This window comes from Mustela nigripes, chromosome X, assembly GCF_022355385.1.
Source record: "Mustela nigripes isolate SB6536 chromosome X, MUSNIG.SB6536, whole genome shotgun sequence".
In the NCBI taxonomy this organism is placed as follows: domain Eukaryota; kingdom Metazoa; phylum Chordata; class Mammalia; order Carnivora; family Mustelidae; genus Mustela; species Mustela nigripes.
Genome location: NC_081575.1, coordinates 106,919,676 through 106,945,529, shown reverse-complemented (window position 1 = coordinate 106,945,529; position 25,854 = coordinate 106,919,676). Strand labels below are relative to the sequence as shown.

Below are 25,854 nucleotides of genomic sequence, written 5' to 3'. Positions count from 1 at the left end.
CATGCTAGGATGTCGCCTCAGCCAAAGGCCTATCAGGGAAGCGGGAGTCAGGCAGAACTGGGCAGGGCTGGGACTCAAGGAACTGACCTTGCCTTGGGAGGCCTGTAGTTCAAATCAAAATGTTCCAAATAATAGAAAAGACTTGGGGCTAGAAGGACTTCAACATGCAGGGGTGCGATTCGGTGAATGTGACACCAGGGCAGGAATATCGGCCAGATTCTGCATGTGAGACCCATCCTTGGGTCTCAGCCAATGGCCAAGGACAGTCGATTCCACCACCTTGGAGAAAGAGAAATAGAAAAGCTGGTGAGGTAGTCAAAGCCTGGTCAGACAAGGGCCTGCCTCCTGGCCAAAGGTTGTACAAATCAGAACAAAGGACAGCAGTTCAAGTACACAACTAGACACACAGAGTGAGAGTTAAGGCACCATTGGAAATGTTTCTGGCTGTTAGTATCAGAAAAACAGCTAACAGTGGCTTAAACCTTAAGAGCATTTATTATTTACTTCATAAATAGTCCAGAGATATGCAGTCCCAGGATTCATTCAGGAGCTCAACAAGGAAAGAGAGATTTCGGGGGGGGGGGGGTTCCATCCTTCCCTCCTACTGTTCTTCAGCATATTGGCTTTTCTGCCCTTGGATTCGCCACCTAATGGTCACAAAATGGTTGCCACAGCTATCAGCATTTTGTCTTCAAATAACTGTCCCCAAAGGCAGAAAGTAGGGGGAACTATTTCTCAGAAGAGTTCTCCTTATGTCTCATTGGCCAAAGCTGTCACATCAGTACCAACAAGACCATGTAGTATTTGAATTTGTGCTTCTCCAGTGTGAAGTAGGCAAAGGGAAAAGAGGAATGGTTATAGAATAACCAGCCAACGGTATCTGCCACGGCATGGCAGGAAGGCTGCAGGTTGCTGGGACCTGCCGGGGCCCAGGGTCTCCCCATCAAGCACCCCAGACCCAGGCTTGTGCAACCAGACCAATTCCAGACCTCCATTTCCTAGTAAGGGTGGAGGTACTAATACTCTTGTTCACGTGGCACAGGGCCTGTGTAGGACTAAACCTTTGGTTGTAGGTCTTTAACGCAGACATATGTTTTGAAGCAATCCTCTTAACCTAAAACCATGTATGTGAAATCCTGTCTTCCTATAAGAAATAGTGGCAAAGTCCATCATTAGGGATGGCCACGCCTACCTTGGTCCCACCCAGTGACAAAATTTAGTGAAACTGCCCCCCCCCCCCCAGACTCTGGTCTCTTTGGGTGGCCTTTGGGAGACCAGAACCTCAGATTGGTTCCCATGATAGTCTTTCTAGACGTCTTGGCACCTGAGTGTTCCAATAAACCAGATGGACTGTCTCCTGACAGATGTAATTCCAAATCACAGCAACCAGGGCCAATGACAGCTAACCAGTGACAGCTAGCACTTACAGAGCATTTCCTATGAGCCAGGAACAACATGTTCTATCCCTTTTCTGTTCCCAGAGTCACTTAACCCTCTGTTCCCAGAGTCACTTAACAACCCTGTGAATAGGTATAGTCAACATCATACCCATTTTACACATAAGGAAACTGAGGCATACAGAGGTTAAGGAACTTTTAGTAAATGGCAGGGCCAGGTTTTGAAGTAGGACAGCCTAGCCCCAGAATCCATGCTCTGAACCACTACCCTGCCTCTGATCCAGGTCAGCTTTTCTGTGCTTTGAACAACACATGGCAGATGTGCAACGCACAGAAGCAGGAGGAAGCATATGGTTGAAGAAGGAATGCCAGAAACTGCCATTCATTCATTCGTTGTCTCCCAGGGTCTGTTGCCCTCACCCAGTGCTGTCATGGTAGGTTGTGGTGGCACCCACTGGACAGGGAGGATCACTCAAACTGGACAGTGGCACACTGTGTTAACAAGAAACCTAAACGGAGAGTGTCTAATCCAAATATTTGTGAAAAGAGCAGTCTTTGTAGCTAGGTTGCTGTGGGCCAGGCAAGATCGGCCACAGCCCATGTTAGGATGGAGTTGTCACTTGGGTTATATTTAACATTCCCACATAATGGAGTCTTTGTGAACTTTTTACAATACATAAACAAAACATCTTGTTTCTCATGCGGTTACTTCAGAGAGATTTTATGGCTCCTTGCCTAAGGCTGACGTGAGATCGCTTTTGTCTGAACTGCCAGAGTCACGAGGGACAAAAAGCTTGCTCCTATCTGATTTCATTGCTTTGTGACTTTTTGTCCATGAAGTGCCAAGTATAAAATTCATTTTAAAAGGGTTTTGTATCCATATGGATTTCCTCCAGGGTTCCTTTTAAAGGGTACTCACAACTCTATAAAATATAGGAAATTGGGATTAAATTGGAATTAAAATATGTGGCTGTTTAATGACCTAGGCTTTTGAGGTTGTAACAATGCCTCTGACTTTAGCAGCACCTTTAGGTAACTCAGACTCCATTGAGGGGGATGCCAAAATTCTAAAAGCTTAAAATAATATTTCAACTAAATCGGGTGTTTGGGATTTGCTTCTAGGTGATGTGCACATCACAGGGCAAGTATACAATATTTTCAGCCAAAGGGTGACTCTCTAGTGACATAATCTACTTTTGGGGCCACCCTTACCTCACCTTAAGCTGATTCATTTTAATGACACAATGGGTGATGTTAATGACAATGTGATAAACAATCACCATTGAACACCTTAATTTGACCTCTTTCATCATTTAAAGTTGGATTATGAAAAAAAGAAGCAATATAGAACAAAGACATTGTTTTATACCTCAAAGGTGGAAATTGAAATTTAATATTTAGGATATAGTCCAAAAGGCACCATCTTAAAAGTTCCTTCTGCCTCTGATTAGAGACACGGAATAGCCTCTTGGGAAAGGGTTGGCCACCTGGAATAGTACCAAGTAAGGAAGAACCTTCCTAGGGTCAGGTCCAGAGCTAATTCTCAAGGTTGGCCCTAAGCAAACATACGAAGTTGGTCAATTTTGCCTGTCTGCAACCCCCATGTCCCTTTCTTGACTTGGCCCCCTTCCCCTCACCCTCCCACCCCTCTCCCTTGCTTTCTCTCTAGTGGAGGAAGCGGTGGTCAGGGAAGGCCTCAACATCACTGTTTCTTTTCCAAACTCTTGACTCTTGCTTTCCAGTTATCCAGGTTGATTAGATCCATTCAGATACAACTCAGGCAACCCAGACTCAGGAAATGAATGTGTAGCAGTATTCCAAATGAATAGCTTATAGGAGAAATGCAGTTTCTAGGCCAACTGGTGGATAATACATTCCCTTACTTGCAAGATGGCCTGCTTACAAGGCAGAAGAAAACGGCAATAGTCAGGATAGACTGTCAGCCCATGGTAACAATCAACTCCAAACTTCAGTGGCTTACACTGAGCAAAAGGTATTGCTCATTCACACCCGATGTCTGGCATGGCTCTGCTCCTTGCCATATTCCCTCAGGAATATGTTGAGGCAAAAGGAAAAGAGAGATCATGAGCCACAGGGAAGGGGTATTGAAGAGATAAAAAAGGGAATATTTGGGGGGAACAGTAACACAATCTGCCACAAGTACATGGGACTGTTTCTCAGAAGACCCCTAGGCATAGAGTCAAAAAACAGGGTTCCCCTTCCAGCACTGTTGCCTAACAAACTCTTGACCTTGAACAAGTCTCTTCACCTCTCTGAGCTTCATTTTACAATCAGGAAAATAGGGGCACTGAATCCCATGACTCTCAAGGTGTCCTCCAGCTGGGAAACCTTAGGTTCTGATTGCTAGAATAGGGACCCTCTCACCAACTAGGACCTTCAATACACTGCCAAAGTTTTTCTCTAAACTCTATCAGAAGGTACCTTATTTGGGCTATAAAAGCCTGATGTCTCAATTGGGAATCCATTTCTGAACCCCAGAACACAGAAAACGATTCAGGTGACCGTGTTCTTTTTTTTTTTTTTTTAAAGATTTTATTTATTTATTTGACAGAGAGAAATCACAAGTAGGCAGAGAGGCAGGCAGAGAGAGAGAGAGGAGGAAGCAGGCTCCCTGCTGAGCAGAGAGCCCGATGCGGGACTCGATCCCAGGACCCTGAGATCATGACCTGAGCCGAAGGCAGCGGCTTAACCACTGAGCCACCCAGGCGCCCTCAGGTGACCGTGTTCTTAATTCTCCCAAGGATAGTTGAGAACAAGCACTATTCCACACGCACAGGAAAGAAGTTAATGCATTACATTCAATGTGTGATGTGCACCAGGGTCTAAATCTCTTGGAACTGTCTTCTAATTATCACCTGGGTCTGTTCTTTGGATTTGAAGGAGCTCAGTCAGCTCAAGCCTCTCCAAACCTTGTGAGAAACTCAAAGCTGTCCCCAAATGTCTGCAAATGCGTAGGAGTTCATAATTTCCTGACGGCTTCTCAGTAGGAATTCCAGCTCTTCCTGAGTCTCACTCACACATTTCTTCCTATTCTGTTACCTCATCTCATCTCTGTCCACGTGAGAAAGGCAATGCCTTTATCCTTCGTCTACTTGAGGGAAATTAGCTATCCCCAGACCAAAAAAGTTGTTACATGCCCCAAAAAGTTAAAAACCCAATGAACAAAGTAGATCCTTAATGTTTTGTTCCCTCAATGTTTAATTCCTAGGTTCTTAGTGAATACGGCAAATCTCTCTCTTTTATTTAGGATTTTATTTTTAAGTACTCTCTACACCCCTGCATGGGGCTCAAACTCAAAATCCCGAGATCAAGAGTCACATGCTCTATCAACTGAGCCAAGAAGACATCACTGCAATTCTTTCTTTTTAATTCACCTGAATCTTTTTCTAAGTAAACTCATTCTGTTTACTTTGACTTCCTTTGTTTTCAAAATGTATACTTTAATTGCTTTCCAAAGATGTATAAATCTGTTTATGCATACAAGAGTTTTCATCCCCTGCGAATCCCAACACAATTTCTGGAAGCAGGGGGGCATCTTGGACCACACACATGATTTACAGAAGTGGTCAAACTGGTGCGTTAAGTACTGAAGCAAATCGTCATTTGGTTCTGGCTTGCAGGTGCTCTCCTCCTTTCTTCTCACATGAATAGTTTTAGTAAATGCCAAGTGTTTCTATTTGAAAAACTCTTGAGTCTGTGGTCTCATTCCCACATCAGTTTCAACAGAAAACATTCCAAAAAGGCATAAGTATAGAGCAAATACTGAGTACTGGATGACCTTGTTCTCAAAGTTTTCCACTTGCTCACTGCCAGGAATTTTTCCGGATTCAGCCTCCTGCCCACTGCCTGGCCCCCTGCCCACTCTCAGTCTCAGCCTCACACCCACCTTGGGTCTTCCTGTCTTCACTCACTCCAGGAATACCCTCCATTCCCATATAGGCAACTTTGCCGAGACCTTTCTCATCTCTTCACTCTGTCCCAGTGCTTCATCTTCCATCCCCTAAGCAGCCCTCCAAAGGATTTCAGACCCTTCCCTAAATTCTGGTAGCATCGAGGATAATCAGATGTTCATGCTGGTATGCTGGTTTACAAGGAATCATTTTGTAGAGGTACAAATACTTCTAGGATGGGTTTGACCAACCTTGGTAACCATGTTCCCAGGTTTCCTATCAGTGATCTCATCCTCCCAATATCTGGTAACTGGTCTTTCTGTCCGATCTCATTCTCTCTTGTTATATACCATATACTCCAGAACCTAGGGGCTTAAACAATCATCTCATTCTATTTCACCATCCCTTAGCTGACTGAGCTCAGCTGGGTGGTTCTCCTGCTCCACCTGACTTTAGCTAGGACTACAGTTATCTGGGTGCCCAGCTGGTCTAGAACATTCAAGATTGCACTCTCGTATGGCTGGTAGCAAATGCTGGCTGTCTGCTGGGCTCTCAGCTGGGGCTATTGAGCAGTGGATGTCAGTTCGCCTTTATGTGGCCTTGCCTTGTGGCCTGAGTTTCTCATAGCACAGTGAATGGGTTATGAGAGGGACTGTCTCAGGAGGGAGTATCCCAAGGGGAAGAAGCATAAGCTGGCAGTTCTATTAATGACTGGGCTCAGAATTCCCATAATATCACCATAAAGCAAGTCACAGGGAAAGCCCAAATTCACTGGGAGGGAAAAGAAGTTCTATGTTGATGGAAAGAGTGGTATGTGTGTAAAGGGAGGGAAGATATTACTGGGGCCAGCTTCAGAGACCAACTAGTACAATGTCTATTACACCCAGGCACTCAGTTCCTGCTTCCCCAATACCTGCTGTCACATCACTGTAATAGCCAGATTCTGGAAAATCTTCTAATGACCTAATATAGGCCTACCATACTGACATTTTTGACCTTGGGCTATCCAAAGATAATAATATTCTCTTAGTCCTTTCCTTGTAAACCAAGCTTTTGGTTTGAAATTTTCATTGCAAAGCTCCTAGAATTTTTTTTTCTGCTTCAGTTTTTCTGTTTAGACCCTGACTGTATCATTTAGGATCCATTCTGGAAAACAGAACCCAGACCAGTTATTTTAACAGAGTGAGTTTAATATAGAGCAAGTACTGGAGGCCTGGAAACATAAAACAGGAACAATGAGGTAACTCAAAGACAGTAACTGCCAGAAACAGATACCCACCCTAAGGCTGAAGAGACAAGGGGAAGAAGTCAGTTCCCAGAGGAAGTGTCCCTTGGAGCTGGGACCCAGACCTCTGATCGGGGAGGGGTTACGCTGGTGCTGGTGCATCAGAAGCATGGCAAGGTAACACTGCTGACAAAGTGAAGTGTAGTTTGGGCCGAGGCTGGACCCAGGGAATGAGCAGTGCCTTCTTCTTCTAGCCTTGTGGTCCCTCCCCGAGGCCCCTACAGGCAGAGCCTAACAGGGACGGCTGGCAAAGCAGGCACGCTCGCAGAGTTCCCACGCCAGCATCACAAAGAGGAGTTTGGAATTGAGGAACAATGGCTAATAACGTGCACACTGCTTTACTGTGAGGGGCAAGGATTTTATTGAGTTATTTTATTTCCATGAAGGATGTGTATAATATTGTCCATTATACGCGTGAGATGAGTGGGGGGAAAGGAGCATAGAAATTGCTACAGGACTGAAAATGTACTTTAATCTACACCCCAGGGGCAGTTAGTGAACACTGAAGGGCTCTCATCAGTAAACCACATTTCAGGGTAGCTGTGCAAACAGCCATCTGAATCTTCCGTGGGGCTTTTGTGTGAACTCAGGGGACGTTGCAAATCATTGCTCACTGGTGAAATGAGTGGTGTTGGAGATACATGAGGGACCAGAAAGATTCCAGGAGCCTCACAGCTCTTGCATAAATAAGAAAATAAGAATCTACTACACCTAACAGCCAAGAGGGTCGTTACACCCATCTATTTGATATGGCAAGTGCTCCCTTCCAAAAGGACAATGGGGTCCTGATCCCACTGAAAGGCCCGGTCACCTGTCTTTACAGCAGGACCAGCTCTGCCTTGGATGAAACCTTTGGGACCAGGGGCTTGTTGGAAAGCCTAAGGAGCTGACAGTGAGCTCACTGAACTCTTGGGGACAAGTTGTCTGGTGACTGTTCACTCTAAGTACTAGTTACGTTCGGCAGAATTCGGTTGGCTCTGTAGTGATATCTACCTGCTTGTGGGGGAGGAGATCCATAACTCTCGTCTGTCTCTGCTCATTAAGTATTTCCTTATATTAGCCAAAAACCCTGGCAATGACCAAACAACCACACTGGGTCAGGTTCCTTTAAAGAACGCTGGGAGGCCTGCAGGTGTTGGCAGAATAGCCATGAGAGGGCCCTAAGGAGGTCAGATTCAGGAGGCAAGTCAGAAGAGCATGGTCCGCAGAACACCCATCCCTGCAAGTTCATCTTCCAGGGCCGCTCCCTGGAGCCCTGGAAATGTGTGCATCGAGAAGCCATTTCTTCACCTCGTAATCCATGATTTTCCAGGCCTCCAGATCCCAGAATAGCCGCTCCCTGCAGCCTCAGCCCTCTCTCCCTCCCCTGCCCTCCTCCACCAGCCCTGTCCTGCTGGGCTCCTCTCTTGTGCCACCGGAACAGGTTCGCTGTCCTGTGAATGAGGAAATGCACGCAGAGGGGACATGCCCAAGGCTGTTGTGAAGTTCAGGCAGCTGTGCTGAGAATTTCACGGCAACTTCTGCAGTAATTGGGAGATAAAGGCTCACAACACAGAGGACGGGAGACATTTCGAAAGAGGTTAAGCATGCAATCTGGAGTCCTCCACATCCCTGCTTGCACATGTAAAGTGTTTCCACCATCTCTTTATAACCACTTCCCACTGCTTCCCGACACATACGAGCCCACATGCTTTTCCGAAGAGATTATTGATCTCATCTGAAAAACAGTCAATTTCATGTTGCCAAGCAGAGAAATAAGCAGGGAAAAATCAGGCTACATTTTAAAAGGACCGAGCTTTGTGTAAGAAGAAATGCAGAAAATAGAAAAAATAAATAAATGCCATGAGTCTATACTGTAACCTAGGATAATCTGGGCCCTTTGGCAGAAGCTGTTTGGCAGCTTTGGTTATGATATCTGTTCTACTGTTTGGCCAGGATGGGATTTTTTAAGGCATTCATGCAGCTCATTAAATATGTTATTATGTTGGCTTATGTTTCTCTTTCAATTTAAGAACTCAGCTCTTAGAAAACATTTGCCTGAAATGAGTCCAAGTAGTTTAAGCCTCAGAAGCAAATCCATTTTGACTAATAAAAGACTAATTCTCTAAATAAGCAAGATGGTTTTTCTTAAATGAGAATCTAATTGTGAAATCCTATATCCTTAAATTTAGCAAATTACTAGCATAGGCATTTCTAAGCCTATGCAACTTGGATCAGATTTCTCATCATCAGAAAAAGGAATAATTTCTCTATCATCAGAATTTGAAATAAGCTGCAAGAACACGGGCCTCAGCTGGCAATCACCTCTCGAAGTAAACAAACCCATATGCTGGGACCTGGAAGGTTTGGGTCCGCCATGACTTCTTCCATCCCCCCCGCCCCCCCCAAAACACAACCCACACCCACCAGCCAGTCACATTCAGATCTTTACTTGATCGTCTTGTCTGCCCTTTGCTGAGGACTAGGAATGGCTCCCGTCCTTAATGAAATTTTCTTCCTCAAATTCCAGAGACAACACTCTAGTTCATATTTTCATGTAGAGCAGGTAGTCAGGTGTGACTGATATACTCTCCCAGCCCTCAAGCCAGAACTGCATAAATTGACACACTCTAAAAGAGAAAATTAGCATATAACATCTGGGTCTTTTCACTCAGAAATGCATCAATTAAGAATTAGTCTTCTGGCTATAAACAAATAACTTAGAGCCTGTGTATCTTAACAAAGGCAGATCTCACCACTCCATCCTGGGGGAAATGCTTTTGTCCCTCGGCATACGTTCAGCCACAAGAGCTGATCAATATTCGGGCTGTATCCTTTGAATTGTTGCAAACATCGTCAGCCCAGTTCTGTCTTTTTATTACAGCCACAGGGTAAAGTCTTTCCTCACACTACCGGGCTCACCAGCAAGCTGTCTTGCAACGCCGTGCGCAGATGACAAAAGTCTAACAAAGGGGAGATTTGTGTAATGAAAATAAGCATCAGAGACCAGAGAGGACTCTGAAAAAAATGAAAAGGCTATGCACATAGTTTGAGCCTTTTGGACATGTGTATATCCTAGACTTTTCAAAATAAATTACTTTGAGCAGATCCTCAAACCAAATCGTATTCTCTGTTGTCTGTTCCTGCTTATGTGTACCTTCGATGAATTACAAACAGAATAAGTACCTGTATGCAAGGCACTAACTGGGGCCAGGCTGGTGAAACAGAGTCACAGTTCCCCAACCTCAGGAGGGTCACAGTCAGTCAGGGGAGCCAGTCAATTACAGAGAAGGAGCGACCCACTCAGTCCCAAGGAGGTACGGCTTACACCCACCGCCAGGAAAGATGAGCCCTGTGGGGCGCGTGGGAGCAGGGAGGTGGGGGTGAGGGACAGAGACAGATGAGTGCATCAGGAGACGGCGGTAGCATGGATGAAGGCTTGCAAGTGAGAGAGGTGGAGAAGTTGAAAAGAAGATGGGAAAGTAAGCCAACCGATGGAGAAGGGGTTTTTGGACTGAACCCTAAGACTGGGCTGTTGCTCCCAGTTCTTTCCCCCCTTCATGTTACAGAGCTGACCACAGCTTTACGGTGTGCAGAGCGAACGTCCCTGCCCCTTGACCTTGAGTTTAGCAATATGACTGGCTTTGGCCAATGAAATGGTAGCAGAGAAGGCCCGTGGAAGCTTTGAATGAGCTACTTGGGTTCACCTGCCCTTTTGCGCCCCTGTGGTGGTCTGTGTCCTGAACAAGCTTCAGGGAGCCACTGCCCCGTCAGCCTCGGCCCTAGAATGATACTTAAACCCAACCAGAAACCTTGGAGTCCTACCCAGCTGAAGCCAGCCTTGGTGAGCCAAATTGCTGCCAACCTGCAGACCTAACAGCATAAAAATATTTATTTTGGTAAGTCACTCAGATGTAGGGACTGGTTATACAGCAAAAACTGATGAAAATACAAAACTATGGCAAATTTTGCAAAAAGAAATGACACAGACATAGTCGTATTTTAAAACACTCCCTGGCTCCATTATGAGGAACAGATTGAGGGAGAGAAGACCAGTTGGAAGAGGAACACAGCCAAACTGGGAGATGGTTTTGTTAAACCAGAGAAAAGTAAATGATGGTGGCCTTGCCTTGAGCGTCAGTGATAGGGGGCAGAGAGAAGCCCTGACTCTTGTTTAATATGTATTCTTTTAGTGCAGTATTCCTTTATTGTGGGTTTTCTTTTTAATATAAAATCTGGTTTCCCCTAAGATCAAGATAAGCACAATCTCTCGAAGACATTAGCGCTCAGGACTGTTCAGCAACCCGGCTTCATTTGTTCATTCAGGATTAGTTCTACTGACATTTATGGAATGTTTCCCAAGTGTCAGGATAATGAAATACACCATCCCTGCCATCGCAAAGGCCGCAGTCCAGGATGGACAGACAGACACATAAGCAAACAATTGCAATAATATATTGAAAGTACTGGGGCACCTGGGTGGGTCCAGTCATTAAGCGGCTGCCTTTGGCTTAGATCACTATCCCAGGGTTCTAGGATGGAGCCTCACATAGGGTTTCCTGCTCAGCGGGAGGCCTGCTTCCCCCCTCTCCCACTCCCCCTGCTTGTGTTCCCTCTCTTGCTGTGTCTCTCTCTGTCACATAATTAAATAAAACCTTAAAAAATAATAATGCATTGAAAGTACTACAATAAAAATGAGAATAAAACCTACAGGGACATGAAGGGGAGAATAAAATCCTTTATTCTATTAATGTTCCTGGAGACATTTCTATTCATTTGCGTAGGCAGCGGTCTTTGTTTTACCCACTGATACATCACGGGTGCCTGAAAGAAAATGCCTAGCACACATAATTACTTGATGCCTTATAAATATTTAGGTTTCATGCTTAATTTCCTGAACTGTGGCTCGGATTCACCCTTCTGTCTCTCTGCAGTCTGGACCGCCTCAGATAGGATTCCCGTGAGCTGAGACAGTGGTTGGCAGGTTCAGGTAGCAAAGCGAGTGTAGGATAAAGACTGAGAAGACGTTGCATTGGGCCACCAGGACGGTCCTGCTGACTTTTGAGGGCAGAGTTTCATTAGAGTGCCGGAGTAAAACACCACACACTGCAAACACTAGCTTCCGCACCTTACTTCTTTTCGTTCTAAGTTCTTGAGCAGTAGGGACTGGAATAGTCACCATATGCACTGTAGACGGGATAGGAAAGGTACACAACCAAGAAGGGCCAGCAGGACGGCTACTCCCTTGATGGTGTTTATCGTAATGAATTCACCCTGGTCTAAGTCTGGCCCTTGGTTGTTACTGTCTATGAGCTTTATCCCCGAGATCGTGATTCAGACTACCCCACAAGGGACTAAATATGACACCCTAAGATGCTTCATGACGAATTTTTATTGGGAAATAAAACTGCTGAATGGACTTTTTTATTCTTACCTGTCTAACCTGTACATTTTTCCCTTTAAAGAAGCTATATGGGATATCTAATCGTTAGAATGTGGCTTGAGATATTTGGAATTAGAGTAAAGAAAGAGGATTTAAGTGTGAAAATGGAATCGGGTTTGTTTGTTTCTTATAGTTGACAATGTTACATTAGTTTCAGGTGTACAATGTAGTAATTCTACAAGCTTATACATTATGCTGTGTTCACCACAAGTGTAGCTCCCATCTGTGCCCATACATCTGTCCCCATACATCACCACTGAAAGATCACTGACTGTATTCCTTTTATTCCCATAACTTATTCAGTCTGTAACTGGAAGCCTGTATCTCCCACTCCGCTTTCCCCTGCACCCTCCTTCCCTACGGTAACCATCAGCTCGTTCTCTGTTTTTATAGTTATAGATCTGATTCTGCTTTTTGTTTATTCACTTTTTTAAGATTCCACTTATAAGTGAAATCATATGGTATTTGTCTTTCTCGGTGTGACCTATTCCACTCACCACAATACCCTCTAGGTCCATCCATGTTGTCTCCGATGGCATCATGTCATCCTTTCTCATGGCTGAGTAATATTCCATTGTGTGTATATACCACATCTTCCTTATCCACTTACCTGTAGATAGGATATTAGGTTGCTTCCATATCTTGGGTATTGTAAATAATGCTGAGATAAACATGGAGGTGCATATATCTTTTCAAATTAGCGTTTTTGTTTTCTTTGGGTAAATACCCAGTGGTGGAATTATTGTATCCTGTGGTATTTCTATTTTTAATTTTTTGAGGAACCTCCTTACTCTTTTCCACAGTGGCTGCACCAATTTACATTCCCACCAACAGTGTACAAGGGTTCCTTTTCCTCCACATCCTCACCAACGCTTGTCGTTTCTTGTCTTGTTTTAGCCATTCTGACAGGTGTGAAGTGATACCTCATTATGGTTTTGATTTGCATTTCCCTGATGATGAGTGATGTTGAGCATCTTTTCATGTGTCTGTTGGCATCTGGATGTCTTCTTTGGAAAAATGTATGTTCAGGTCCTCTGCCCATTTTTTAATCACATTGTTTAGATGGGATTTTTTTTTTTTTTTTGCCTTGTTGGTTGGTTGGTTTTGAGTTGTCTAAGTTCTTTATACATTTGGATATTAAACCTTTATCAGATACATCATTTGCAAATATCTACTCACATTCAGTAGACTGCCTTTTTGTTTTGTTAATGTTTTCTTTTGCTGTGCAAAATCTTTTTATTTTAAAGGTTTTTTTTTAAATTTATTTATTTGACAGACAGAAATCACAAGTAGGCAGAGAGGCAGGCAGAGAGAGAGGGGGAGGCAGGCTCCCTGCTGAGCAGAGAGCCCGATGCGGGGCTCGATCCCAGGACCCTGAGATCATTACCCGAGCTGAAGACAGAGGCTTTAACCCACTGAGCCACCCAGGCGCCCTGTGCAAAATCTTTTTTTATGTGCAAAATCTTTTTAAATCTTTTTATTTTGAGGTAGTCCCCCCCCCCTTTTTTTTTTTTGCTTTTATTATTTCTCTTGCCTTAGGAGACATATCTAGAAAAATGTTGCTAAAGCAAATTTCAGAGAAATTACTGCCTTTTTTTTTTTAAGATTAAAAATTTTTAAAGTAATCTCTACACTTAATGTTGGTTTCAGACTCACGACCCCAAGATCATGAGTCACATGCTGTACTGACAAAGCCAGCCAGGCAAAACAACCTCTGCTTGTTTTTTTCTTCTAGGATTTTTTTATGATTTCAGGTCTAGCATTTAGGTCTTCAATTCATTTGGAGCTTATTTTTGTGTATGGTGTTAAAAGGTGATGTAGTTTCATTCTTTTGCATGTAGCTGTCCAGTTTTCCCAGCACCATTTATTAAAGAGACTGTCTCTTCCCCAAAATGGAATCAGGTTTCTTTAGATTGCCATAATTTCAGGGTTTGAAGCATCACACATTTTGGACATTTGTTGAGACTCACAGTGGATGCATTCCCCAGGATAGTGTGTAGAATATTTATCCAGCTCACCAGGCTTTTTTTTTTTTAGGGCTCCATTACTGACCAAATCTTGCTTCTGACTGACACTTAGGTTTCTACAAAGCTTTTGAGGACAATTCCCTACCTCAAGGCCATGTAGCTCTCCTACATGGTATGCTTCAATCCAGAAAGGTTGAAGAGGTGAATGCAATTTGTGAAAATAATCTGCAAGTGAAGTAATGCTAAATAAATTAAAATTTGACTGGCTCTTCTTATAAAGCTGGTTGTAGGCCCATAATGTTGGCACCCTGATTTTCATTTGGGGTTATACCTCCATGACAAAGGGTTAGGGAAAATTTCACAGCTGTTTGTTTGAACAGTCCTTAGTCTTTCAGTGAACCACAAATTAATAGACCGTTCTGTTAGTGATGCATTCGCCTTTACATCTCCCCCCAATTTACCCTTAATTGACTCAGCAGTTTCAAGATAAAATTGTATGGTACTGAATAAAATGTAAGCATAGATCACCATTTCTTATCAAATTTAGCCTGTCTGCATTTACCCATGCATTTATTGCTCTGCAGGTTATTGGAACAGAACAGCAGATTTCGATTGGCAGTGACTTTGGAATGGCAGCATCTTGCAACTTTTTCCATCTTAACTGGAAGGGGAAGTTCTTTCTCACTTACTTAAAAAACTTGATTGGCTTGTTAGTATTTCCACTACAACTGGTACTTGGTTTCCTGCATAAATTGTTGTTTTTCTTTTGAGGTATCTGTACTCCTCGGAGGTTGGGTTATTTTGGCCTTTGAACTCATATTCCCATGGAGGTCCTGGCAGCGTGGCCTCACACCAGCAGGTGATGGCTGAAGGCCAGCCCTAATCTGAGTCAACTCTAAAGTTCAAGGGAAGCAGCAAGGAGTACTTCCTATATGCGAGCTTGCACACAAGGCTCTAACTATATCATTTGCTGGGGACAGGATGGTGAAAGAGTCACCTGTTTACTGGCATCCCACTGGACAAATTCTCGGGCTTAGGGTACACCTTTGGACTCTCAGAGTAGTGGCACTTGGAGAAGGCAGTCCACCCTGTCTTCAGCCATGCTGCAGCACCCCAGGAGCACCTGGGCTCTGCTTAAATTACTCCCACAGTCCCCCACAACCTTGTTTTGGTCTTACTTGATTGTGCCCTTCAAGAGAAGTCCTGCATTTGCTTTTCCCAAGAGCCCTGAAAATGATCCAGTCTACAATCATCTCTTAAACTAATTTCCTAGCATGGGGCTGCCAGACCACAGAGGTAATATGAATTTGGACTGAAAGCGACCCTCAGTAAAGGTGATAATTATTCATTCCCGTGGATGTGTGTGTGTGTGTGTGTGTGTGTGTGTGTGTGTGTGTACCCCCTCACTCAAAGGTCAGACAAGCATAGCAAGCTTCTTTGTTTTCTACCTCAGCTAATAAATGGCTTTGCTTTCTAGCCCACTGTAGCCCTCTCATGGTCCCAAGTTTATACAAGGTTCTTAGTTCCAGCTCCCCATCTTGTCTGCTTCCAGGCCCTTTTCTCTGGACCCCCAAGGCCCTTAAAATCTAAGCATCTTGGTTACAAAGATTAAGAGTTCTCTCTTCCCCTCCAGAGGGAATCAGTGTCAGCAGCTCCTTACCACCTGGAACTGTAGGCCCAGCTCTGATTTTGGCTTTGAAATATTTCCCTTACTCTCCTAATGATGCATTTAAAATGATACTTGCCAGGGTGCCTCAGAGGCTCAGTCGCTTAGGCTTCCAACTCTTTTTGGCTCCAGTAGTGATTTTAGGGGCATGGGATCAGGCTCCGAGTCAGGCTCCAGACTCTGTGCAGGGTCTGCCCCAAACTTTCTCTCCCTCTCCCTCTGTCCCTATCCCCATTCATGCCATAAATAAATAAATGAATGAATAAAATCTATAGATAAACAGATAGATAAAATGATACTAGCCTCCTCAGGGTGCCTGGGTGGCTTAGTTGGTTAAGCGCCCAACTCCTGATTTAGGCTCAGGTCATGATCTCTTGAGTCATGAGATCAAGCCCCAGTCCAGCTCATGCTCAGATGGAGACTCTGTTTGAGATTCTCTCTCCTTCTGCCCCTCCCCCCACTCACGTGAGACTATACATAGCCCCCCCATAAATAAATCTTAAAAAATTATTTTTGCCTTCTAACAGAAAGTAAATAAACTTTAAGAAAAGGGTTGGGTGGCACCTGGCTGGCTTACTCAGAAGAACACATGGCTCTTGATCTCAGGGTTGTGAGTTTGAGCCCCATGTTGGGCATAGAGATTAACAATAAAAAGAATAAAATTTAAAAATAAAGAAAAAAAATTTTATAAAAAAGGTGCTCGCCTTATTTTATCTAGCACTTCTTTTTTTTTTTTTTTTAAGATTTTATTTATTTATTTGACAGAGAGAGATCACAAGTAGGCAGAGAGGCAGGCAGAGACAGAGAAAGGAAGAAGCAGGCTCCCTGCTGAGCAGAGAGCCCGATGCGGGACTTGATCCCAGGACCCTGAGATCATGACCTGAGCCAAAGCCAGAGGCTTAACCCACTGAGCCACCCAGGCACCCTTATCTAGCACTTCTAGGTATTCTGTGGTGGAAGGGCTTTCTGTTTACCCAAACTGCCACGTGGCACAAAATGGAGGTCTTGCAGTAGGAGCCTAAAGAACATGTAAACACGAACATGTCCATGCTCCAGCCTCAGACTGTCTCAGCCTTGCATCCAGCCTTGCATCCACAATGGACCAGGGCCATTGTGATTCTGTGATTCTGATGTGTGTCTCCACTTAAAAACCACTGGAACCGAAAATAACAAGACTGGATCATTACAGCATGCAAGGAGACTGTTTATATTTTGCTGGAGAATAATCTTTGTCTATTTTTCCAAAGAAATGAAACCTTTATTGGCATCTACAAAGATAAAATGCTTTTGCTACAGATGATTGCCTTTTGATGGTTAGTTCTTTTTATAGCTAATTGGATGCAGAAGAATTTGTTGAAATTATGTATTATTATATAGGAGACAATTCCATTTTCTGAAAGGTAAGAAAAAATAGATGTTTGCATCATGTTTCCTGCATGCAAACTTTTCTTGGCCAAAATTTTGCTGAGCTCTGAAAACAGTTTAATTTTTTTGCATCATTTCCTTTGGCCTGTCAGTATGCCAAAAACCGGTATCAGAGGTTTTGACCTTTGGCAATTTTGTAGCTGAATAGATAATAATTCAGCAATTTTTAATTGTGCCACTGATAAGATAACTGAATAAGTAAATGAAAATTTCCAAGTGCCAAGTACAGATATCCAGTTTGCAGTTCTCACCAACACCCATTGAATCCAAGTGGCAAAAATGTCCATTGTGAATACTGTACATAATACTGTACAGAATTTGTCCAGAAGATACAAGCTAAATTTTTCAAGTCAGAAATTATTGTTGACAATCGAATTATTGTTGACACAACATATGCTGTGTGTGAAAGTGATAAAAATTGAAATTTTAAAAATTAGCTTTCTGCAAATTTTGTAGTTATCAAAAAATATTAAAAAATAAACGGAGGGGTACCTGGCTGGGTCCATTGGTGGAACATATGACTCTTAATCTCAGGGTTGTGGATTCAAGACCCATGTTGGGTGTAGAGATTACTTAAAAAAATTAAAATTTTTAATGGAAAGAAATGAGAAGTTTCTTCTGTTGTTTTGACAATCCTCATTATATTATCTAAGCAGTGTCTCCTTGCCCCATTTTGAACCAGGCAAAAATCCATATTCCATATACCGTAAGTTATTTTTTTAAAGATTTTATTTTGGGGGTATCTGGGTGGCTCAGTAGGTTAAGTGGCTGCCTTCAGCTCAGGTCATGATCTCAGGGTCTGGGATAAGCCCTGCATCAGGATCTCTGCTCAGCAGAGAGCCTGCTTCTCCCTCTCCCTTGCCCTCTGCCCCTCCCCCGTCCCCACACCATACTCCCTACTCGTGCTCTCTCTTGCTCTCTCTCTCAAATAAATAAAATCTTTTAAAAAAGATTTTTAAGTAATCTATACACCCAATGTTGGGCTAAAACTCACAACAATGAGATCAAGAGTCCCATGATCTTCTGACTGAGCCACCCAGGCCCCCCCATGATAAGTTTTACAGGAGGTGTCTCATTTATTCCTTGCAAAAACCCCTGCTCATATTATCCATTTATCATATTATCTCATTATTATCTCATTTTACAAATGAGAAATGAAGTATTGTATGAGACTGCACAACTGATAGGTGGTAGAGTTTTGATTTGAACCTAGAGCTTGTATGTTTAAGAAAACTGCACTGAGGCATGCTGGGGTGGCTCAGTCGGTTGAGCGTCTGCCTTCGGTTCAGGTCATGATCTCAGGTTTCTGGGATCGAGCCCCACATCAGGCTCCCTATTCAGTGGGGAGTCTGTTTCTCCTTCTGACTGCTGCTCTCCCTGATTGTGCTCTCTCTTTCTGAAAAATAAATAAATCAAAAAAATCTCAAAATAAAATATTAAAAAAAGGAAACTGCACTGGCTCTTACATTTAAAAAATTAAAAAGCCCCCACATAGAAGCAGCTTCTTTTGTCCTTCTCGAACTCTCTCAGGTTCGCCTACTCGCCTCCACTCTAGCCTCCACCATATCCATCAGGGTGACCCAGAAGTCCTACAAGGTGTCCACTTGCAGCCCCCAGAGCCTTCAGCAGTCACAAGTACACAAGTGCACCTGGCACTCACATCAGCTCTTCAGCCTTGTCCCATGTGGGCTTGGCACTGGCGTGAGGATGGTCCAGAGCCACCGTGTGGCCAGGGGTATGAGGGGCCTCACTGCTAGCTCAGTGCCTGCTGAGCCCCCTTAAGCTGGAGGTGGACCCCAGCATCTAGGCTGGATGGACCCGATCTAAGCTGGTGGACCCCAGGAGAAGGAGCAGTTGGAAACCCTTGACAAGTTTGCCTCCTTCATCAACAAGGTATGGCACCTGGAGCAGCAGAACAAAATTCTAGAGACCAAGTGGAGCCTCGTGCAGCAGCAGTGAACAGCTTGGAGCAACAATGACCACGTGTTTGAGAGCTATCACAACAACCTTTGGTGGCAGCTAGACCTCCTGGGCCAGGAGAAGCTGACGCTGGAAGTGGAACTTGGCAACATGCAGGGACTGGTGGAGGATTCAAAAATAAGTAGTAGGAGGAGATCAAAGAGCATGCAGACAGGGAGTATGAATGTGTCCTAATCAAGCAGGAGGTGGATGAAACTTACATAAACAAGGTAGAGCTGCAGTCTCACCTCAAAGGATGGACCAACAAGATCAGCTTCTTAAGGCAGCTGTATGAAGAGGTCAGTGAGACCCAGACTCAGATCTCAGACACATTCGTGGTCCTGACCGTAGACAACAGCTCCTCCATGGATCTGGACAGCCTCATTGCCAAGGTCAAGGTCCAGTACAAGGACATCACCAACCATAGCCAGGCTGAGGCTGACACCATGTACTAGATCAAGTACAAGGAGCTGTGGATATTGACTGGAAAGCACGGGGATGGCTGCTGTCACATGAAGATGGAGATTTCCGAGATGAACAACAACATCAGCCAACTCCAGGCTGAGATGGAGGGCCTCCAAGGCCAGAGGGCTTCCCCCAGAGACCACCACCACTGCTGCAGAGCAGTGTGGGGAGCTGGCTCTTAAGGGTGCCAATGCCAACCTGGCCGAGCTGGAGGCCACCCTGCAGTGAGCCAAGCAGGACATGGCATGGCAATTGCATGAGTAAGAGGAATTCGTGAACGTCAAGCTGGCCCTGGACATCGAGATCACCACTTACTGCAAGCTGCTGGAGGGCAAGGAGAGCCATCTGGAGTCTGGGATGCAGAAGGTGACTCAGGTGGACTCAGCCTACAGTGGCCTCATGAGCCCTGGCCTCAGCTACAGCCTAAGCTCCTTCCAGTCCAGCTTCAGCTGAGGGAAGGCTCCAGTTCCTTCAGCCAAGTCAGCTTCTCCAAGACCATGGTTGTGAAGCTGGTGTGCACAGTACCTGATGTGCAGTCCAGTGAACAGCCACTGTGATCCCTTCCAGCTCTCTGCTCCTGAGGCTTCCATAGAGCCTTTGGGGGAAGGAGCTGTGCAAGGTTACATCAGGAACAAGAAACATACCTGAGGCTCAGCCTCAGACCTCAGCCTACCCTTGGAGGCATCTACTGCCTTGGGTACCCCCTCTTGCCCACGCCCCCAACCAAAAGCCAATTCAAGTGTCTTTTTCCAAATAAAGCCATCTGAGGCTCAAAATTTTAAAAATTTTAAAATAAAGAAATAAACTAAAACGCAGAAACACACAAAGAGGAAACCTACTTAAAGAATAACCTAGGATCAGGGCGCCTGAGTGGCTCAGCGGGTTAAAGCCTCTGCCTTGGGCTCGGGCCCTGATCTCAGGGTCCTGGGATAGAGCCCCGCGTCGGGCTCTTTGCTCAGCCTGCTTTCCTTCCTCTCTCTGCCTGCCTCTCTGCCTACTTGTGATCTCTCTCTGTCAAATAAATAAAAATAAAATATTTTTTTAAAAAAGAACAAACTAGGATCACAATGTTTAATATAAAGTTTCATTGACTAGACCCCTCCAAATATATCCTAAATCCAACAAGCTGTCACTTCCACTGCCTCTCACTGGGACATCACAATCAGGGACCTCAGTGGCTCGCACAGCACAGTGTGCTCTTGGGATCAGCAGTATGGACATCACCTGGAAACTGATTAGAAATACAGATTATTGGGGCACCTGGGTGGCTCAGATGATTGGGTGTCTGCCTTCGGCTCGGGTCATGATTTCCAGGTTCTGGGATTGAGCCCCATGTTGGGCTCCCATCTCAGTAAGGAGTCTGCTTCTCCCTTTCCTTCTGCCTCTCCTCCTTCTTGTGCTCTCTCTCTCTCATGAATAAATAAAATCTTTTTTTTTTAAATGCAGATTCTCCACCCCCTCTGCCACCCCACACCTGATTACTCAGAAATTCTGGGGGGGTGGGAGTGTTGAGCTGTGGTTTAATGAGCTGTCCGGGGGCTCTGATGCACATGCAAGTTTAACAACTGGCCTGACAGAAAGATGCATTATCCCCTCTTCTGACATTATCTCCTCTTAGCCAGTCTTTACTGAACCATCTGTCCTTTAAGAGCCATTCTTCTATCTTCTATCTTCTATCTTTACAGAATAAAATTTCACCTTCAAGACCACAATGATCTTCATCAGTTCTTCTCAAATATATGCTTACTTCAACAGCTCAACTGGATCTGCACAAACCCAAAACCTCAGGTCTCCCATGACCCAGATAATTTTCAAGGCTTCATGTATCTGTTTACACACAGAATTCTTTACACTCAAGCATGGAGTGACTGGGTGGCTCAGTTGGTTGAGTGTCCAGCTCTTTTTTTTTTTTTTCCAACTCTTAATTTTAGCTCAAGTCATGATCTCAGGGCTGTGGGATCCAGTCCCACATCAGGCTCCATGCTTAGGATTCTCTCCCTCTCCCTCTTCCTCTGTGCCTCCCCACCCCTGCTGGTCTCTCCCTCTCTCTAAATAAAATAAAATAAAATAAAATAAAATAAAATAAAATAAAATAAAATGAATAAATAAAAATAAGAAATAAATAAAAAATTATTTATACAGAAACAGAGTTTAACAACAAAAATAGTTAAAAAGGACTTCTAATCTCTGCTTGTGCCCCTCAAAAGAACACTAACGGTGACTAAAATTAAAGAGCTGAAAATATCAAGTCCTTATATGTCAATAATATCACAACGCAGCTGGAAAAAAATATTTAAATATCAAGTCCAGGCAAGGACATGGAACAACCAGAACTCTCTCACGTTGTTGGTGGGAAATGTACATTGGTACATCCCCTTTGGAAAAATATTTAACAACAAATACTAAGATATAAATATGTCCATTCTATGACCCAGTAATTCCACTCTGGTTATATACCTAACATAAATGAGTGATTATGTCTACACACACACACACACACACACATATACATTATGTATACACACACACACACACACACACAAACAAACAAGAATGTTCATAGCATTTATCATAGACAAACTCTGGAAATATCCAGATGTCTTTCAAGTAGACAGAAGATAATTAATTTGTGAAATACTACAAATAATCTGTTTCTAACTTAAAAAAAATAAAGGTAACTTTTGCTACCTACCAATAGTATTGATATCTTTTTCTTTAAAGAATTTATTTATTTATTTGACAGAGAGATCACAAGTAGGCAGAGAGAGGGGGAAGCAGGCTCCCCGCTGAGCAGAGAGCCTGATGTGGGGCTCAATCCCAGGACCTCAGGATCATTACCTGAGCCACCTAGTCACTCCACCAGTACTGATGTCTTACAGATGTAATGTTGAGTGAAAGAAAACAGACACAAGAGAGTACATACGGTATGATTCCATTTTTAGGAAGTTGAGAAAATAGACAAAAACTAATCTGTGGTGATAGAAACTAGAAGAGTGATTACTTCTTAGGGAGCAGACTGGGAAGGGGATGAGGAAGGCATGTGGGATGCTGGTATGTTCTTTATCTTGATCTTAGTGGTGGTTACACAGGTGTAGACATATGTAAAAATTCATCAAGCTCAATCCTTAAGATTGAGCTTAATCCCAGGTTTGACTTGGCTTTTCACTAAATCTTTCCCTCTTGCTCACCACCTCTCAGGTCCAGCTTCTCCTAGGTCCATCTTATTCTTCCAATTCTGCATCCTGAAAGGTCTCCAGTAGGATGGCAAAGACAAAATTCTCTTTACTAGACAGTTATGGGGAGAGAGGTAGAGAATCCTCAGCCAGTAATGTATCATATCTTCTCATACACTCAGCTATGAAGTTAATTAAACTTTCCTGTGGAAAAGGTACCACTGAGTAATTATTTCTTTTTAATGATAATGGGTACCCGTACAGACAACAGACTCCTCACTTAAAATGCGGTAAGCTTTGATCTCGCTCTTCTTAGCAATATCTACTAGCCCATACCAGGACCTCCATGCCTCATGGGGTTTTTTTGGCTGAAGGTTATAAAGGTAAAACTGGGAAACAGCAGGACTTCTGTAGAAGGGCAGAAAAGCCAAATTGCAATTTCCTAAAATAGGAATATTGGCAGCACATGTCAACTTTAAAAGGAACTGGTCATTGGCACAGAGCACAGAAATAATCAATAGCACTTGCCTGGTATAAGTCCCCAATGTTAAATTTATAGTCTTTGACCCTTTTCCCCTCAACCTAGGGCCTGAGAATAGCTGGGGTTCGGCAGATGTATTCTTAAAGATCTGCAGTAACTTACCCCTTTAAAAGAAGTCCATAATGGGTTACCAGGGGCTGGGAGGAGGAAGGAATAGAAAGTTATTATTTAATGGGTTCAGAATTTCTCTTTGGGATGATGAAAAAGTTCTGGAAGTAGTGATGATGATTATATACCATTGTGACTGCACTTAATGCCACTTTGAAATGGCTGAAACTGTAATTTTTATGTTTTGTATATTTTACCACTATTTTAAAAAAAACAGGTCTGCAGAGACTTCCATTTCCAGTAATATAGCATGTTAGCTATCCTGGAAAACTTCCTAGGACAAAAATGCATAAAATATTAGAAAAGTATTTTAAATATTTCATAAATGCATGGTTGAGGTAGTGGAAAGTAAGGGAAATCCTCAAAGGTTTTGGGTTTTTTTAAGATTTTTTACTTATTTATTTGAGGCAGAGAGAGAGAGAACACAAGCATGGGGACAGGCAGAGGGAGAGGGAGAAGCAGAGTCCCCGCCAAGCAGGAAGCCCATGTGGGGCTCGATCCCACGACCCTGAGATCATGACCTGAGCCATGAAGGCAGACACTCAACCGACTGAGCCACCCATGCACCCTTCAAAGATTTTTTTTTTTTAAATTCAGGATGAGAAAACATGAATTCAGAGAGGGGAGTAAACTTTAAAACCAGTGGCCGCCCTGATGTCATCTGCTGACCTTAGCTATTTGAATGTGTCCTCAGTAGGAACAGAAGGTGTAGAAACTGGACCCTTGGTGAGGGAACTAGAGCAGACCAACCATCCCCAGAGTGTGACATTAAAGAAGAAACTCGCCCCTCCTGGCCTTGGCTATAGATGATGGAAGAGAGGGAGAAAAAGTCTCCCTTGAAATTTTCTGACTACAAACTAGCCTCCAACAGCTTTGGAGCCTGTAAGTCTCTGTAACTCCTATTGATCCCAAATGAGGCTTCTTTTCAAATACCATCTTTCTTTTAGATGTGAAAAAAAAATCATAATAGATAAACTTTTCAGGTAGTGAAAGACCCTGGAGCCGCACCCAAGAATCGAACAGCACGCCTCCACTGGATGCAAACTGCAAGAGGTTTATTGGTTACACAGGCGCCTGCGGACGCATTAGCCTTTGTGGACTGAGCGTGCCGGGATAAGTTGGGGAGCAGATTATATAGGGCAAGGTTGGGGTGGCGGGAAGCGAGTTTACAGAAGCAGATGCTTGGTTACAGGGATCTGATTGGTTAACTTAAATCAAGCATTGTCAGGCACTGGGTTTAAGGCAAGGACACAACGGTTTGTTCTGGAGGGCCTTGGCTCAGCACTCTGGAAAGTCCCAGGTACACTCTATTCCTCATTTGTCTTTTCTCTTGACAGACCGGGTGATCACACACAATAGACATCCTGGTATGTGTTGCCATCTGGCTATGGGGACAATCAAGCCTTCAGCAAGGGGAGAGGGGGTGCTGTGGGGACATCAGGTTGCTAAAACAAGCCTTTACCAAGGAGGAAGGGGGTCTTTCAGTAGAATTCACTTAATTCGTTCACCTGTTCTCCATATGACGTATTTTCCAGACCTCTCACCCCACTAACAGTCTTTCTTTGGGTACTTTCTGGTTTGTTCCAGTATCCTCTTCAGGAATGATGGCCACAAGGGGAAATAATAACATGGATTTGGCTCAACCTGAACGGAGTGGAATAGGACTGTTACTGCTGGTGATTGGTGTGATACTTATCTACTACTTGATAACAAATTACACCAAAACTGAGTCCTCACCATTCTGTGGGTCAGGAATCTGGGCACAGCTTAGCTGGGTCCCCTGGCTCAGGGTCTCTCACAAGGTGAAAGTCGAGTTGTCATCTGGGCTGCAGTCATCTCAAGGTTCCGTCTGAGAAGGATCTGCTGCCAGCCCTGCTCATGAGGTTGTTGGTCTGAAGGCTTCAGTTTCTCACTAGGCGTTAGGCTGAGGCTGCACTCAGTTCCTTGCCTCTTGACAGGACAGCTTAGGACATAGTAACTTGTCTCATCAGAGTGAGCGAGTGAGAAGAGCGAGAAAGAGAGAGAGAGAATAAGGAAGACAGAAAGCACGGTCTTTTTTTTTTTTAAGATTTATTTATTTATTTATTTATTTGACAGACAGAGATTACAAGTAGGCCAAGAGGCAGGCAGAGAGAGGGAGGGAAAAGCAGGCTCCCCGCTGAGCCGAGAGCCCATGCGGGGCTCGATCCCAGGACTCTGGGATCATGACCCGAGCCGAAGGCAGAGGCTTTAACCCACTGAGCCACCCAGGCGCCCCAGAAGGCACAGTCTTTTATAACATAATCATGGAAGTCACACCCCATCATTTTGACAGTATTGTATTTGTTAGAACCACGTCACTAGGTCTAGTCCACACACAAAGCAAGGGGATTACACGAGGCATAATCACCAAGAGGCAATGATCATTGGGAGCCATTTCAGAAGCAGCTTATCACAACTGGACTCCACACCTCTAATCCATCTCACTGAGACCTAAAAAATTGATGATTTAGATTTAAGTGACCCCTCAGGTTAGTGGGGTCTTTAGGTACTTTA

General features: G+C 43.9%; 1 pseudogene; it reads left to right on the top strand.

Moving 5' to 3' along the window:
- The first annotated feature begins 252 nt into the window (after positions 1-252).
- LOC132007209 (keratin, type II cytoskeletal 8-like) lies at positions 253-20,054 on the top strand (annotated as a pseudogene).
- Positions 20,055-25,854: the final 5,800 nt, after the last annotated feature.